Source organism: Rhinoderma darwinii, chromosome 11 (genome assembly GCF_050947455.1).
Source record: "Rhinoderma darwinii isolate aRhiDar2 chromosome 11, aRhiDar2.hap1, whole genome shotgun sequence".
Classification (NCBI taxonomy): Eukaryota; Metazoa; Chordata; class Amphibia; order Anura; family Rhinodermatidae; genus Rhinoderma; species Rhinoderma darwinii.
This window is the reverse complement of record NC_134697.1, coordinates 24,160,528-24,175,960: the sequence shown is the minus strand read 5'-3', so window position 1 is coordinate 24,175,960 and position 15,433 is coordinate 24,160,528. Positions and strand designations below refer to the sequence as shown.

The following is a 15,433-nucleotide window of genomic DNA, read 5'->3' as shown; positions in this document are numbered from 1 at the left end:
CCTCCTGAAATGTAAATCTGGTACTAAAAACCTTCATTCATGTTCAATATGGGGACATGAATACTTTATACTGCCATGCATATGCTTTGCAATTTCATTTTTCTCGCCTAGGAAAACGTGTAATATCATTGCCTGAAATTTTATGACAATATTATCATTCTCAAAAGTGGATCAATTATCATATTCATAGATTTTCCGCCACTAATCTGTTTTTTATCATCCTATATGGAGAAACCAATGCATCTTAAGATATTTAGTATATCTAGTTTCTGGTCTAGCTTTCAGGTTAGCTACAGTCTGAGAATATACAAACATCACATGAAAGTCCAAACCTCTTCCTACATTCCGATCACTCCTTAAATATATATTTCCTTATGGTAGGTTAACCTTATGTTGGATGTTGCGCTGTGCGGTACCTCCTGTTGGTGTCCCCATTCTCTATATGCTGTTTTGCCATACAGAGTACAAATAACCATACCATGCAGTGCCTAAGTGTCATTACCGTACAATGCTATGTGTTGGCCAAATAACCCTTCTATATAGGGTTATTTGGCCAACAATATAAGACATGCAGTACGTTTTACGCAACGGACACACGCTGCATGAAAACTCCTGCATTTGTGAATGGCCCCATTGAAATCTATGGGTCAGTGTGCTGTGCGTGATTTTCACGCACAGCACACGGATGAGTTTTACGCTCGTCTGAATGAGCCCTTAGGCTATAGCTTGACAAAATTAATAAAGAAATATGTAATATAGTGTTACCCTAAAAAAGTATTTTTCTTTGTGATCGGCATTGTCTACCGTAAATTTTTGATATATTACATGTCTATTTTCGGGTAATTAGTTCTGGGTTAGTTTTACGACAATGATTGACAGGGGAGTGTTTTTTTGGCGGTATATATATTTGTATTTTTTTTATTATTTTTTTTTACTTCTATTTTTTATTATTATGGTCTGATCTTCAAAGGTCAGTGGCTGAGAACGGGATTCTGCAGGTTCTATGTACACAGAAGCCGCATACGGAAAACAGTCAAGTTCTTTTAATAACAGTAAATTACAAAAGTCATTTTTTTTCCAAAATAAATTTCCAAATAAATTTCATAAAAAAAGGAAAAAGCCCTTAAAGGCGTCCATAGCCTTTAAAGGTTGTCCCAGAATCAACAATTCTGACTTATCTACAGGACACCGCACATGATACTGTATATTGTTACTCTAGGTGATCATTTTTTATTCTGGGATGACCCCTTTAAAGTTAATAAATGTAGATCCAAAATTCTGTGCTGTTAAACGTCATAATATGTCTGTATAAGGGTATGTTCACACGCTGTGTTTTCAGGCGTATTTGGGGCATAAAGGCCTTGAAATACGCCTGAAAAAAACGGTAGCTGAACACCTACAAACATCTGGCCATTGAAATCAATGGGAAGAACAACGTTTCGTTCAGACGGGGTGTTTTTTTACTCTGCCGATTTAAAAATGGCGCGTAAAAAATGCAGAGTAAAACGGAACATGCCACTTCTTAAGCCGTTTTTGGAGCTGTTTTTCAAAATCAGAGGCTGTTTTCTCTTTAAAAAGCTCCGTAATTTTTAGCCGTTTTTGATCTTGTGTGTGAACATAACCTTAGGACTTATTCAGACAAGGGTGATTCTCGTCCGTGTGCTGTGCATTGAAACAACGCACAACACACGGACCCATTGATTTCAATGGGGCTATTCACACGTGTGAGTTTTCCCGCAGCGTGTGTCCGTTGCGTGAAACTCACTGCATATCCTATATTGGTGCGTTTTCACGCACCCAGTCGCCCATTGAAGTCAATGGGTGCGTGAAAACTACGGACAGCACACGGATGCACATCCGTGTGCTGTCCGTGTTTCACGCATCAATTACATTGGGAAAAAAAATGCTTGCAAGTACATGAAATACACATGCCACATGCAAAGCACACGAATGTTAAAATGCAACTCACACAGATAGATTTACGTGCATTTTTTACACGCGTAAATCTGTCACGCTCGTGTGAATGTAGCCTTAGGGAGATCTTTCTTTATCCTTTTTAAATTTTTTCATTGAAGAATTTTTTTTTTACATTATATCAGGAGATCACTTTCTATGACTTGATAAATTATACAATTCTGGCTGCAGGCAGCCACCACTAGAGGGAGCTAACTGCATATGGATTTTTACATCTAATATTGAAGTAGGAGCTGTATAAATCTGTATGCAGTGAATTTTCCCCAATGCTGACTGCAGGCAGCTGCTTTGTCTGATATTGCAGCTCAACCCTATTAAAGGACCACTCCAGACAAAGATGATACACTGTGTTATGCCTAGTGCAAGGCCTGATGGGCAGCTGCATGACTCAAGGATTATAAAAGTGAATCTATGAGTGGTGCATGGCCTATCAGTATTGCCTGCAGTGTCCCTTTAAATTAGACTGAGATGCAATACCAGACGAAACCACAAGACAGAGATGGCGCTGTGTTCTTAAAAAAAAAAAAAAATATATATATATATATATATATATATTTTTTTTTAATTTTATTTATTCATTTATTTTTTCCTAACCTCAGACAACCCTTTCAAGTGGGAGATAATGCTGCAGATTCTTATGTATTTTATCTTTTTTTGTATCTTATAATTTACAATAGGAAGGAAATATCCTTAGTACGTAACGTTTCAGCAGAAGTGAACTTAATAAAGTCATAGTTATTTTCTTCTGTGCTGTACTAATCATATTTCTTTTTGCCCGCCACCATTTTTGTTATTTATTTCTAACAAATTTAGTAATACTGCACAAGAAGCCGTATTCGATTTGTGTCACCAAACGTTATTGATTGCATCTTGTGTCTATTAGCTTCCTTCTATGGATTCGCAGAGACAATTCTCTTGTTTTATGTTGCTGGTGTAACCCTGATTCCGCAGTCAGAGGTGGCTTAAATAACAGGGAAGAACAATAAATAGTTTTAATTTACTTTCTTTTGCTGGATGTGCTGTGTCAATGTATTTGTTATTTCCACTGGTTGCAATTTATTTTGACTTATTTGTACATAAAACAATATGTTATATAATAGTAATAAGGACGGTGCTCCTCTCTTACGTATGGCACACGGTGTAACATGCTCACTATGAATTCGAATACTATTTTATAACAGGAAGGAGAGGAGATGATTAGCCCAAGGTCATCTCGAGTCTTGCTTGCTGCTTAGTAAAACTGTGATGCATTTTATCTGTTCCTCAGTGGGGTACAGATGTAGCCAAGTTTATCTTGACTCTGATAACTTGCTGCGACGTGATATCGCACAACAAAAGCCGTTGAAAAAGTCAAGTTAAAGTTTCTTGACACGGTGTATTTAATGCGTTAAAAGTCATGATAAAGATGGCTACATCTGTATATCCGGTTCACAATAAGTATAATAAAATATAGACAAATGAAAGAAGTTCTCCAGTGAAAATGTATATCTGAATGTGATCTGAATGTCCCTATAGTATTCTAGTGGTATCACTAAACCGTGTGCATCGTCTCAATACAGCGTCAGAACGCTGACTCTGAAACCACGCTGCCTGTGTGAGATAAATGTAGACAGTGGCTGCAGTCCGCCTACGGAGGACTTCAAATAACAGACCACATTGTTTTTAAAAAGAGAACAGCCCCCCCCCCCCCCGACATGTTTCACCACCGTAGTGGCGTCTTCAGGGGAAATGGGGCGTATGACGGCGAACGTGGCTAAATCCCCTATTTATAACTTTTCTCCTGACGTAACTCGGGCTAGTTAGGACAGAGAACCAATCAAAACAGTCCTCGTTCGGCGAGCCCTTCAGAATAGCGATAGACATGTATATACTCCAATCAGAAGTGCTGGGGCTGCAGCCAATCAAGGGCTTCTTTCGCGCTTGCGTAATGATCATAAATGACTGTGAACACGAACAAGTGCCAATCAGAACCCACTGCGCATGTCAGCGGGCAGCGTGGTTTCAGAGTCAGCGTTCTGACGCTGTATTGAGACGATACACACGGTTTAGAGATACCACTAGAATACAATAGGGACATTCAGATCACATTGGGTATTTTGATTCTAACTGTGTGCTTAATATTTACTTATAATAATAGTTATGTTTTATACAGATTAGGAAGTATTCATTTGGTACCTGGGAAACAAGGGTTAATTTATTTGCCTTAGGCAAATTTGGTGTTTGTTGTGGAAGTATTTCGACAGCACATCATTTCCATAATTCTGTACACCACCGTAATGGATTTGAACCAAAGCAATAAGGCTTCACACCGGCGTTGCGCATCTCAGAGTTGAAAAACTTTACTTTTTCACATCCGACGTGCATTCGTGCTCTGCGCTGCGGGATGCGATATCACCCAACCCCCATAGACTGGAGTCTAAGAAGGGATGCGCGAAGCGTGAAAAAATAGGACATGTCTAGGGCTAATTTATTTGCCTTAGGCAAATTTGGTGTTTGTGCCTGAATCTTTGCCCACCAGCTACCTGGGTCCACTATTCGTTGCTTGTCCCAATACTTCTAGACCCGACTGTAACTAAGGGATTGTAGGGATGAGCGAAACCAGTGTAAGGGTATGTGCACACGAGAACTGGCTTTTACGGCTGAAATTACAGACTGTTTTCAGTAGAAAACAGCTGCGTCGTTTCAGACGTAAAAGCTCCTCCTCGCATTATGCGAGGCGTCTTTGACGGCCGAACATTTGAGCTGTTCTTCATTGACTTCAATAAAAAACGGCTCAAATTACGTTTCAAAGAAGTGTCCTGCATATAATGTATATAAGTATCCTGCATATAATGTATAGAAGTGTCCTGCATATAATGTATAGAAGTGTCCCGCATATAATGTATATAAGTGCCCTGCACTTCTTTGACGAGGCAGTCATTTTATGCATCGTCGTTTGACAGCTGTCAAACGACGACACGTAAATTACAGGTCGGCGGCACAGTACGTTGGCAAACCCATTCAAATGAATGGGCAGATGTTTGCCGACGTATTGTAGCCGTATTTTCAGGTGTAAATCAAGGCATAATACGCCTCGTTTACGCCTGAAAATAGGTCGTGTGAACCCAGCCTTAGCGTTTTGTCAATGGGCTGATTTTCCATTATAGAGCCTTATATACTGCCTGAAAGACAGAGGACGCTGAAATGCTGAAATATAGATCCATAATTCAGCCTCCATTGTTATAAGTGGCAAATACAGCTCAGTGATAGGAAATTCAGTGATAGGAAATTTGCTTATGATTCGAGTTCAGTATTGAGATATAGGAATTCAGACTCAAATCTGGGAGCTGCATAGCGCGGACACTGGTCATCTATGAACTGCAACTATAATGTGTATTTAGCTAGTAAGGTTAATTCTCACCTATTCACCATCTATTCTGCCGCTGAAGTGACTAATACAACTCATATGACTATGAAAAGTTTTCCATCCTGTTCCCATTGAAAGGGAAAATGCCTTTTTTTTTTTCCATGGAGGGAATGGAAGTTTTTTTGTTATTTTTTCACCTTGAAATCAATAATAGGTAAAAATAAATAAATGCTATTGCCCATCTGTAATGACGGGGTAGGGAGACAGACAGGTGAGCCCTAATCTACCCGCCACTCAGTCCCTGCCTACTTGCACGGCCCGTCCTAGGTGACGGCGTACAACTGGGCGACGGTCCCTACGCTCAATATGTGCACGACAGACAAACAGACAAGGGTACACAGAAGCTAAGGGAAATGGGGCAGTTGCCCACGGCAACACCGTGAGCAACAAGAGTATTGAACAAGCCGAGTCAAACCAGGAGTGTACGAGGTACCAAACGCAGAGCAGGAGAGTAGTCAGAAAAGCCAGGGTCAATATGAAGCAGAGGTCAATAGTACAAGCAGCAGCAGCAGAGCCAGGAAACAGGCAGAGTCACAGGCAAAGGAGGATATAAATAGACCAAGGGTGGGAGCTAGCTCCGTCTGGCCAGGCTGTGATAGGCTCTCCCACTTCTTAGCCTCCCAGCCCGAGTGGTTGATGATCGAGTCACTCTATCAGACTTAGGAGCAGGTGCAGACTGATTAACCACGGGCGTCGACACAGAAGCTGTGTCTGGCAGATCCTTTAGGGTATGTGCACACGATGAGGGGCATTTACGTGTGAAAAGACAGACTGTTAACAGCTGCCTCTTTTCACACGTAAATGCTCCTCCTCGTAATTTACAAGGCGTCTGAGACGCTCGTAAATCTTGAGCTGTGCTTCATTGAGTTCAATGAAGAACAGCTCAAATTACGTGGCAAAGAAGTGCCCTGCACTTCTTTGCCGAGGCAGTCCATATACGCGTCGTCGTTTGACAGCTGTCAAACGACGACGCGTAAATGACAGGTCGTCTGCACAATACGTCGGCAAACCCATTCAAATGAATGGGCAGATGTTTGCCGACGTATTGCAGCCCTATTTTCAGACGTAAAACGAGGCATAATACGCCTCGTTTACGTCTGAAAATAGGTCGTGTGAACCCAGCCTTACACCATCATCATTTTAATCAGTCATTTCCGTTATTGATTTCAATGTCAAAGAAACAGATAAGACAATGGATAGGATGACAGAGCTCAGTTGCAGCAGTCAGCAAAACAAAGCATGCAACATTTTCTTATGTGGTTTCATATTCATCATCCACTGCCAAGGACTACGATGATAGATGTATCTTTGAATAAATATGGAATCCCATTAGAGTTAATAGTAATGATTTCAACTTCCATATCAGAACGTCTTTTGATGTCAAGTGTGAACATAGCCTAAAATGTATTCGAAATTAAGTCTGAAACGAATGGAATTTGTAGTTTGAGTCAAATTTGAATGGACGTTTACGTTTTCTGTGGAAAGCAGATATAGCAGAGCTGAGTGTGTGAGATATAGTAGATTAAGTTTGTCATGTAGCACCACTCATTGATATTCTAATGTGTGATTTGCAGCTCCAATGACATTAATTTTTTTTAACTCTTCCACATCAGAATCTACGAATCAGTAGAGACTCATATAAGTTCTAGACAAAGTTTGCCCTATAGACCATATGTCTGTGTAGTGTCTGTGTAAAGGGAAATAATTCTGAGGGCTCCGTCTATACAAAACATGTGCACATCCACTTTTAATTGCATCATAAACAGTTAATAAGGTCTAATATTTATTTGTGAATCTACCCATAAAACATAGACCCTAGTGGTGAGTGGCTCTGAAGTCAGCTTCAAATCGGGTTGTCTTTTTCTTAAAGGGGTTGTCCAGATTGGGGACTGTTTTTTTTATACTGATGACCTATTCACAGGATAGGTCATCAGTATATGATTGTGGGGGTCGAACACCGGGATCCCGCACGATCAGCTAGTCTGGCCTTCTCCAGGCGCCGGAGGCTATGCAGTGGGCGGTGCCAGAATAAAATGGCTCCAGTCACAGTTTAGGGGTCGTGCTGGGTTACTGCAACTCTGCTCCTATTTACTTGAGCTGCAGTACTGCAGCACGGCAGCTATACTGTGACTGGAGCCATCTGCTTCATGCACCGACCACTGCACAGCTACCGGCACCTGGAGTCAGCCGGAACAGCTGATCGGTGACCCCTACGATCATATACTGATGACCTATCCTGTGGATAGGTCATCAGTTTGAAAACTGGCACCCAACCTGGTCAACCCCTACAACCCTCGATGCCCATTATTGTGTCAGGACTTAGGCTCTATGAAGGATACTATGCTACAATGATGGACCAGTCTGGCCTTGGATATTAACCAATGTAGATATATGTTATAATATTTCAGATGATGGGAATCAAAGCAGAATATGATGGAAATACAATGTCTTCATGTAGCTATCACATTCTATCTATTAATTGATAATCTTACAAATGTGCAGTGCTTTATATACATAGTAGCATGGTTATAACTCCTAAGTACTGCCATAGCAGCAATGCTTGCAACCCATGTGACTCCCCAACCTTTGCATATTTAAATATATTATTATAAGTACCTGCCCCTACGATGCTACCTTGAGTCATTTCTACAAAGAAATGGATCATTAGAAAGAAATATAGTCGCTGAACAACTTTTGGAAGAACTTTCCGGTGTGTAGTTCACGGTTACAGTTGGCCTTTTCTTAATGAGAACCTCAGCGCATGTTCTTCAATGCCCTAAAAAGAACTCACACGGGCTCAACACAACAAAAAGTCTGGTCTACAAGTTTCATGGAGCAGAAATGTCTTCATGGAGTCAAGCAGGAACTTTCTTCATTAAAGTTGACTTGGCGGCGATTCTCCATCCTCTGCTGGGTTTGGTACGCTACATACTTGTATAATAAAGAACTGTTTCCTACTGTAATTCCACAAGTATTTTCACATTTACATTCAGTGCATCAATCTGTAGAGGAATCATCTAGTGCAGTGCAGTCATGTATCATGATGTGTATTATTACTCCAACATGTTATATTGTGGCAGAAGTTTCACAGTAAAATAAAAACGAGAGAGCTCTGAGACAAAATAAAGTGGTCAGTGGAGAAGTACAGAAATAATGGAATTTTAGAGAAAGAAGGATTTTGCAAACTCACTTAAAAATACATTTATGGAATATAGGAAAAAATCCCATAATAACAATTTCAATGGTAAATTCTCCTGCAGAAAGTCAAAGAATCCAAACATATTGGCTCCTATTGAGTCAAATGTGCTCATAGAATACCAAATAAAATACAATTTAGAGTCCTTGATACACAAATGTGGCCAGTAAGGTTATAGTATGGCAAGGTAAGAGGAACCAAGCACAAGCTTACATACAAACGCTCCTCTGAATACTGTACAATAATATAGAATCAATTCACATATCCCCTTAAAATGTGTTAAACTTTTTATATTTTATTTTTCATTGAATTTTCTTTGTGCAACAAGCATAAGAAATAGATGCCTTCGATAAGTGGATAAATTAGAAAAAGCATATCAGCATAAATAGTACCAAAGAAACAATAAAATGGGTGGTAACAAAGTCGTAGGTGGATAAATCAAGTCAGTCGCATGAAGATAATATTAGGAAGTTGTTATATTTCTTGCCGGAAAAGTGTATCCACTAAGTTTCAATTTGTATGGCGCTGATTTGACTGGGGTGCAGAGTCTAAAGAATCTGCCCATTCTTCAGCAAGGAGGTATGGTCATTCCCGGTCAGATTTCCAGGTCGCTGTCCCCAGAATAGTCGCCGATTGGCGGCAGGTGAACGGTAACGAATAACTTGAAGCGGAGTCAGTATTTAAGGAATCAGGTGACAATCGAAAGGACGTGACAGGGAGCGTAATCCAGGAACATCGTCAGGATCAAGGTTAGGAACAGGATGTACCCTAATCTGCAGGCGAGGAGTGAAGGCTGAAGTCCTCTTTATACAGGTCACCTGGACTGGCATCATCTAGGAGAGCCAACCAACCCAACTCTGCCGGCCATGCTGAGGAAGGTCCGTGCTGGATATGACCGAAGCTGAAGACAGGAGCAGAAGAGGAGGTGTCCGGTTGGCTGTTCGGAGAGGTGCACCGCTGGAATCAGGTGAGGTGAATAACAGAAGCAAGACATAATACCGTAGCTTTGTAGACATGAATGAAATTGCATATAACAAGCATAAAGCGATATCAAACGAGAACCCATGCTACAATTAATCCATAGGAAGCTGCTATATAGACGGCAACTACCGTGAATGGTGGTTGCCTGGGCACCTGCAGGCACGAACATAAGGCCTAGTATCCAAAGAACACATGTAAAGATATTGATATTGACCATTATGTACAAAAAATATTTATATGGGGTCTATATCAATATATACAGGGTGGGCCATTTATATGGATACACCTAAATAAAATGGGAATGGTTGGTGATATTAACTTCCTGTTTGTGGCACATTAGTATATGGGAGGGGGGAAACTTTTCAAGCTGGGTGTTGACCATGGCGGCCATTTTGAAGTCGGCTATTTTGTATCCAACTTTAGTGACACATTAAACTTATCGAGAATTTCACAAGAAAAACAATGGTGTGCTTGGTTTTAACGTTACTTTATTCTTTCATGAGTTATTTACAAGTTTCTGACCACTTATAAAATGTGTTCAAAGTGCTGCCCATTGTGTTGGATTGTCAATGCAACCCTCTTCTCCCACTCTTCACACACTGATAGCAACACCGCAGAAGAAATGCTAGCACAGGCTTCCAGTATCCGTAGTTTCAGTTGCTGCACATCTCGTATCTTCATAGCATAGACAATTGCCTTCAGATGACCCCAAAGATAAAAGTCTAAAGGGGTCAGATCGGGAGACCTAGTGGGCCATTCAACTGGCCCACGACGACCAATCCACTTTCCAGGAAACTGTTCATCTAGGAATGCTCGGACCTGACACCCATAATGTGGTGGTGCACCATCTTGCTGGAAAAACTCAGGGAACGTGCCAGCTTCAGTGCATAAAGAGGGAAACACATCATCATGTAGCAATTTCAGATATCCCATGGCCTTGAGGTTTCCATTGATGAAGAATGGCCCCACTATCTTTGTACCCCATATACCACACCATACCATCAATTTTTGTGTTCCAACAGTCTTGGAGGGATCTATCCAATGTGGGTTAGTGTCAGACCAATAGCGGTGGGTTTTGTTTGTTAACTTCACCATTCACATAAAAGTTTGCCTCATCACTGAACAAAATGCTGTGAAGATACGAGATGTGCAGCAACTGAAACTACGGATACTGGAAGCCTGTGCTAGCATTTCTTCTGCGGTGTTGCTATCAGTGTGTGAAGAGTGGGAGAAGAGGGTTGCATTGACAATCCAACACAATGGGCAGCACTTTGAACACATTTTATAAGTGGTCAGAAACTTGTAAATAACTCATGAAAGAATAAAGTAACGTTAAAACCAAGCACACCATTGTTTTTCTTGTGAAATTCTCGATAAGTTTGATGTGTCACATGACCCTCTTCCCATTGAAAAAACTAAAGTTGGATACAAAATGGCCGACTTCAAAATGGCCGCCATGGTCAACACCCAGCTTGAAAAGTTTCCCCCCCCCCCATATACTAATGTGCCACAAACAGGAAGTTAATATCACCAACCATTCCCATTTTATTTAGGTGTATCCATATGTATTTTAGCTACAAGTTTTTGTATTTAATGCATTGGAGTAAGAATAATTTGCTGTAGCACACATGGAATCTCACTCCTGATAGGACAAGACAGTGGCATTTAATGCAGGCAGCTCAATGGCATCCAAAGCCCTACAACAGTTGTACCCATGCAACCTCATCATGGGGTCAACAACAAGCTGACTGAATTGCTGGACAGTCATACGTCAAGATAATTCAATAGTTGCTGTTGTGTCATTGCTAGAGATGAGGGATTCACTGCTCAGCAGACTTTCTATTACGTAACTGTATTTCCGTTATTTAAGACAATTGAGTTTTTAACCTAAATCTGTATTTTAGTCTTTATTGTCTTATATGGCAGAAATACGGCTCTGTAATTTGAAAAAAATAAAAATTGGTGGTCATCGTCTCGAACTTGCAAAATTGCTCTGCAAAAGCTGCATGTTGCTATATTCACCACTGAGCTCTATTACATTGTGATTCACAGCAGCAATATTCTAAAATGTAGTGTTGTAGAAGACTTATCATCAGTTTATTATATTAAGGACTCGTGCATACTGTGGGACTGAGAATATAGTGAGCGTGTATAGGTGTATAGATGCTCATAGAGACTATATGACTCTGTACTATAAAGCAATGCCTCAAGAGGAGAATGGCAACGTCTCTAGATGAGAATATCTCCATAATATGGCTTTCGATGGACTATGTCACAATTTTCTATGAAATCCGAAGCATACAGGGGTACAATAGGTCACCATAGACTTATATTACCATGAACATGAGCTTTAGGCTTCATTCACATCTGCATTGGAGGCTTTGTTAGGAGTCTCCATCGCAGATTCTGTCAAAACTTTCCAATAAAATGACCAGGATGAAAACCCAACAAAACCTCTTAGATGGGGGTCCGTGAACATTGTTGGTGTCTGTCATGTGATGTATGCGGCACTGATGTTATTTTCGTTTTTTTCTGTTCTTATGATGCAGATGTGAACAGAGCCTTAAAAGGAGAAAAGCAAGCAAAATAAGAGCAAGTAAAAATATACACTTACCATAACGGTCCCAAACACTGTAGAACATCATCTCTTAATTATAAATGCATTTAGGAAAGGATGTAAAAAGCATCGACAAGATGAGTCTAATTTGGTTAAAACACTTCCAGCAAACTGCAAAATAGTCTAATGTCTACACTCAACAGATATTATTAGAAGGGGTCATATCCATTAGATTATTAAGTCACAGGTTTTTACTAATGTAACCCTCTACAAGATCCGTTCATTACACTGATAATGTTATTTTTGAAGAAGAAAAAAAATAGATATTGTATCTGTGAGAATTAATCAGAAGTAGTGCAATCTTGATAGATAACAGGAGAATAGTATATACTGGATGAATGATGGGAATACAGGGGTGGAGGCAAGGGTGGGATTCAAGTCTTTAACAATGCAATGTGTTACATAGTTACATAGTTTGTACGGTTGAAAAAAAGACACATGTCCATCAAGTTCAACCAAAGGATGGAAAAAGGGAGGGGAAAAATTTCTACACATTGACATAGCAGCAGATGTTTTTTAGTTCTAGGAAATTATCTAACCCTTTTTTAAAGCCATCTCCTGTCCCTGCTGTGACGGCTCCTGCGGTGACTATTCCATATATTCACCGTTCTCACAGTAAATAAGGCTTGTCGCCTCTGCAGGTTGAACCTTTCTTTCTCCAGACGGAGGGAGTGTCCCCTTCTTTTTTGAGGGGGTTTTACATGGAACAGGATTTCACCATATTTTTTGTATGTGCCATTCATATATTTATATAAGTTAATCATGTCCCCCCTTAGTCGTCTCTTTTCAAGGCTAAATAGGTTTAATTATTTTAATCTTTCCTTATAACTTTATTCTCCATGCCCCTTATTAGCTTCGTTGCTCTTCTTTGTATTTTTTCCAACTCCTGGGCATTCTTTCCATGAACTGGAGCCCAGAACTGAACTGCATATTCTAGATCAGGCCTTACTAATGCTTTGTAAAGTGGTAATATTATATCCCTGTCCCGCGAGTCCATGCCTCTTTTAATACACGACAATATCCTGCTGGCCTTTGAAGCAGCTGATTGACACTGCATGCTGTTATTTAGTTTATAATATACAAGTACACCCAGATCCTTCTCAACAAGTGAATCCGCCAGTGTAGGTTTTTTTTACAGATTTTATTAAGCTGTTTATAATTTACAAAGGCCTACAGTGTTCATACTATTAGAAACATGAGAAAAAGGAGTCATAAGCCAAAAGTACACAAAAAATATATATGATTTTATTATTACATCAAAAGAACAGATTATAAAAACACAACGAGGTATTAAAACTGAGAGTAAGCCAGTGGATCAATCATCCAAAACACCTCAACACAGGTATGATAAAGGTACTATGTAAGGAACGGTTCTGTTAGCTATGAATGGGTAAAGGGAGGAAGACGCACCGCTGTCCCATACAGACACTGCTGAATCGCTGCAACAGCATGTGCGTAGTCCTATCCCCAAAAGACACGTGTATATCCAATAGGGAACAATACCATCTATAACAAAATCACAGTGGAATAGCGTCTAACTCTGCTTAATGCATGGTCCTAGATACCGGACAGGAAATAAAGGTAACCTGAAGTGACCCGATAGAAAGAGAACCAAAGTCCGCATAACAGATGCCAGTGATTAATAAATGATAGCTTACCCATGGAGGATTTAAAAGTGAGATGATCCACCTAGTGTTAGAGGCACCCCGACGCACGTTTCGCGTATGTCGTTTCCTCAGGGGGTGTAACTTACTGTGTGTCCTGCTTGTATATATATATAGCCCTTACTGTTATTTGCAAGTGTGATCCGGTGTGTCCTCTTCCTAAGTCCACGGCGCATGTGCGGAAGTGCTCGAGGTCACGGGACCTCCATCCCCTGTCGTCACACGGGCCCCGCGCCTGCGCGCCTCCAAAGACGCGTCTCCAAGGAGACAGCGCAGGCGCAGAGCCAGTGACAAGACGAGGGGAGACAGAGACGGACACCCGGCATTCTCGCAACACGCGCAACCCCATGGAAGAGGATAGTGTGAGTGTCAGAGCCTACATCAATGATACGTAGCCCAAAGCATTTACCCATCTCATCAATCCAAGACCATGCCTTAAAGAGGCTCTGTCACCAGATTTTGCAACCCCTATCTGCTATTGCAGCAGATCGGCGCTGCAATGTAGATTACAGTAACGTTTTTATTTTTAAAAAACGAGCATTTTTGGCCAAGTTCTGACCATTTTTGTAGTTATGCAAATGAGGCTTGCAAAAGTCCAAGTGGGTGTGTTTAAAAGTAAAAGTCCAAGTGGGCGTGTATTATGTGCGTACATCAGGGCGTTTTTAATACTTTTACTAGCTGGGCACTCTGAAGAGAAGTATCATCCACTTCTCTTCAGAACGCCCAGCTTCTGCCTGATCACGCTGTGACGTCACTCACAGGTCCTGCATCGTGTCAGACGAGCGAGGACACATCGGCACCAGAGGCTACAGTTGATTCTGCAGCAGCATCAGCGTTTGCAGGTAAGTAGCTACATTGACTTACCTGCTAACGCCGATGCTGCTGCAGAATCAACTGAAGCCTCTGGTGCCGATGTGTCCGACACGATGCAGGACCTGTGAGTGACGTCACAGATCTGCACTGCCAGAAGCTGGGCGTTCTGAAGAGAAGTGGATGATACTTCTCGTCAGAGCGCCCAGCTAGTAAAAGTATTAAAAACGCCCCGATGTACGCACATAATACACGCCCACTTGGACTTTTACTTTTAAACACGCCCACTTGGACTTTTGCAAGCCTCATTTGCATAACTACAAAAATGGTCATAACTTGGCCAAAAATGCTCGTTTTTTAAAAATAAAAACGTTACTGTAATCTACATTGCAGCGCCGATCTGCTGCAATAGCAGATAGGGGTTGCAAAATCTGGTGACAGAGCCTCTTTAAGTACAGAGGAAGGGTTTGTATAGTAGTGCAATATAGTCAACAAAATTTTTGAAAGAGTGATATATGTCCGATGCTGGGTTGCAATAGTGAACAGAGAAAAAAGTTACATAAAGAAAAGTGTACATAAAGGAAAATGTGAGTATGAAGGGATGACAAAGGAACCCATCCCTATATATAGGTACTCTGCTATATAGCACATATTACAAGTATTAAATAGTACCAAGTGAAAGAAAACAATAACTGAATAGCGAAATAAGTGAATAGATAAATACATGAATAAATGAGTGAAAAATAAATAGTGATAAATAATACATAATGAATTAATTACATATA

At 40.6% G+C, this 15,433-nt stretch overlaps 1 protein-coding gene across 1 annotated transcript in view; it reads left to right on the top strand.

Moving 5' to 3' along the window:
- The window catches only part of TCERG1L (transcription elongation regulator 1 like), a 142,991-nt gene that overhangs the window by 34,887 nt on the left and 92,671 nt on the right, over positions 1-15,433 (top strand). The gene's annotated exons all lie outside the window — the stretch shown is intronic.